Source organism: Pteropus alecto, unplaced genomic scaffold, assembly GCF_000325575.1.
Source record: "Pteropus alecto unplaced genomic scaffold, ASM32557v1 scaffold61, whole genome shotgun sequence".
Taxonomy (NCBI): Eukaryota; Metazoa; Chordata; class Mammalia; order Chiroptera; family Pteropodidae; genus Pteropus; species Pteropus alecto.
This window is the reverse complement of record NW_006434835.1, coordinates 21,732,937-21,735,246: the sequence shown is the minus strand read 5'-3', so window position 1 is coordinate 21,735,246 and position 2,310 is coordinate 21,732,937. Positions and strand designations below refer to the sequence as shown.

Genomic DNA, 2,310 nt, shown 5'->3' with positions numbered 1-2,310 from the left:
AAACTAACTTTGGTGTTTTAATATTCTCTATTCCTATCATCTGGAGTGTAGTTGTCCTCTTACCTCCCTCCTGGAGGTTAATGTGTACGTGCAATACATCTCAACAGTGCAATACATCTCAACAGGAAAATACTTTGATCAACTACCAATGGATATGAGGGAGGGGGGAGAAATATAAATAACTAAGGTTTGTTGTTTGCATTGCATTTCTTAAGCACTGTGATAAATGCTAATATAAATTATCTCATTCAATCACTACAGTATACTGGGGATACAAGCACATAGAGCTGAGTTCGAGGCTTCAACTGGTTAAGAAACTTGTCAGAGGCCAAACTGCTAAGTCGCAAAGCTTGACTTTAAACTTGTGTCTGACTTGTCTAGGGATTTTTTTTCTTTTCTTTCTTTTTCTTTTATTTGTCTGGGAAAGCCTTATAACTTTCCTTAGCTTTTGCTTAGAAGAGCACCATTTCTATTTAATGTCATGTCATATCATGCAAAACAACAAATAATAATAAAAATAGTTACTCTTAATTGTGTCCTTTATGTAAGGTATCAAGTTTGGTTTTGATTAACGAACTAGATATATATTAAGAATATCATGACAATTATTTCACCAAAAGAAGAATAAAAGAAGTGTTACTCTTGAGATAACTTAAAATATTTGTATTTAGACTGTATTGTGGTAAAAAGAGGGATTAGATATCATGGTGTACTCATAACCCGATGTTCCTTTTTTGTTTGTTTTTGTTTGTAAGGTTTGCTTTAAAATAAAGGATAAAGCTGTGGAACACATAAGAAATAACAGCTAACATTTTTTTTAAGAATGAATAAGCTAATTATTAATAAGCCTATACTTTCTCTGCAGAAATGTCGTGCAAGACAGATGAGAGATGCACAGACTCCATTTCCAATGACAGAAGCAGGAAACTGAGTTTTGGAAAGAATAAGGTCTACTCCAGGTAAGAGCTCTAGCACTTAGTGTATTGAACATCCTTTTCTCAACTCATGTTGGACATGGAAACATATTCTTCAGCTTTCATGGTGACAAGAGCCTGGAATCGTCTAGGAGCTGCAATGAGGCCAGTTCATCGACCAGGTAGGATGTCCTTATGCACTGCGTATCATATATGAAATTGAGAATATTTTATCTTGAGATCAAGGATTACAAAAAGCAGGGATGCTGTACTTATTTGCCTAATCTATTTTTATTGTCTACTCCCACTTATTAATAAATGCCTACTCAATATCTTGGATATTACAAGAACACACTTTGATTAACCTTACAGATGTGGTATGAAAAGGGGGAATGAACTATTTTTACTGCTGAAATAGGTCACTCTATCAAGATGGCACATATATATGACTTGAGGTATAGCAATAGATCTTAGAGGGGTTCAATAAAAAGTACTTTTAGCCCAATAAAAAGCAAGAAGACCTACAGCCATGCCACCCTGAACACGCCTGATCCCATCTGATCTCAGAAGCTAAGCAAGGTTGGGCCTGGTTAGTACTTGGATGTGAGACCACCTAGGAAGACCAGGTGCTATAGGCGTAAACATAAAAATAAATAATAAATAAATAAATAAATAAGCAAGAGGACACTAGCAGAGGTTCAGGGACTCTGTTTTCAGCTGAACTGCCCAGATTTTTCAACTGCAAGTTCTTTGAGAGAGTATTCCTCTTTCTTTTTAACCTTTAATAGTTGTAAGACCTCAAGGAAAGGTGTTTTAATTCATTTCTCTGATAATCTTCATGAAGTTCTTGGAATTATATATTAATTGTCTTATTTTAGAGAAAAAGAAAATAAGACTAAGAATTTGAGTAAGAAATCTAAATTCTCACAATAAGGAACAGTAGATCTGGAATTCAATAAAGGTCAGCTTGATAGTAAAACCTATGATCTTAAACACTGCAATATGATACATAGCAAGAAGTCTAAGAAGCTATTTATAGGTCTTTTTTCCAAATTAGGTTTTTCTTTCTCTAGTCATAGAATGATGGTAAGTCTTATACTTAGCTTGTTCAAGAATTCTTATCAGGCATAATACCCCAAAGAGGGCAATACTTTAAATTAATCCAGGCTAGAATTTACATTCAATTAAAAGACATTTATTGATTTTCTACTGTATAAGAGTTATGTGCTAAACACCTTATGAATCAGCGTGGACTTGATATTAAAAATAATGTGAAAAAGAAATACTGCAGAATGGCCTCTGGGTTCACTGCATGTACAGATAGCCAATTTCAATTTTTCCTGGACCACCTGAAAGTTTCAACTAAATTAAGCACCTGTAATCACCAGGCGCCTAA

General features: G+C 34.4%; 1 non-coding gene across 1 annotated transcript; it reads left to right on the top strand.

The window, feature by feature from the left end:
* Positions 1-1,433: 1,433 nt before the first annotated feature.
* Positions 1,434-1,552, top strand: LOC112478635. The gene has a single exon (XR_003045894.1). It is a non-coding gene; the product is annotated as a 5S ribosomal RNA (ribosomal RNA).
* Positions 1,553-2,310: the final 758 nt, after the last annotated feature.